Source organism: Phalaenopsis equestris, unplaced genomic scaffold (genome assembly GCF_001263595.1).
Source record: "Phalaenopsis equestris unplaced genomic scaffold, ASM126359v1 Scaffold000118, whole genome shotgun sequence".
In the NCBI taxonomy this organism is placed as follows: Eukaryota; Viridiplantae; Streptophyta; class Magnoliopsida; order Asparagales; family Orchidaceae; genus Phalaenopsis; species Phalaenopsis equestris.
The window spans coordinates 286783-287511 of NW_018164560.1; positions in this window are offsets into that span (position 1 = coordinate 286783).

Genomic DNA, 729 nt, shown 5'->3' on the forward strand with positions numbered 1-729 from the left:
ATCTGTCACGTAGATATCTTAGTTAATTCAATTGCATGCAGCATTGTGCATCTACATAGTTCACTGCATATTGTAAGCTTTTCATATAAATGTGCATTTCTAATTGTTGTATAAGTGAGGCGTAATCTCCCTTTGGATGTCCTCCACCCCTCACAATCAGGTCATTTGCATGGTGCATTGCATATTGCATGTGCCTATCATTTGATTAACTATCTAGTGGTCTCTTGGGTGAGGTGTAATCCACTCCCCAGGGTTTCATGTACCTAGGACAAGCAGACTTAGTGTCATATGTCAATGCTGCAAGAATATGTCACCACATGCATAAGCACTTGTATGCTCGTCGTATTCGTCATAAGCATATGCCATCATATGTTTGTGGAGAATATTTTCGTAGCATGCTGATAGTTTAAACTATTATTCAACAGCTGATGTGGTTACTCATGCCTCGATAGAGAATTTGCATCATTTAAAACCATCCGATGTGTTTATCATGATTATTCACGGTTCCCTAGAACACCTTTGCATGTTTGCATGGTTGTGATTTGATCAACCTTGATGAAATTCTAAATGATCATAGCCTAATCAGCCTTAATGACAAATCATCACTTTAGAAGAATGACCTAATATTGGTCTTGATGAAATAACAAGTATTGCTTGTGAGCATATCTCTGCAAGCAATACAAGTTATTGCATCAGGATCAACATATATATATATATATATATATATAT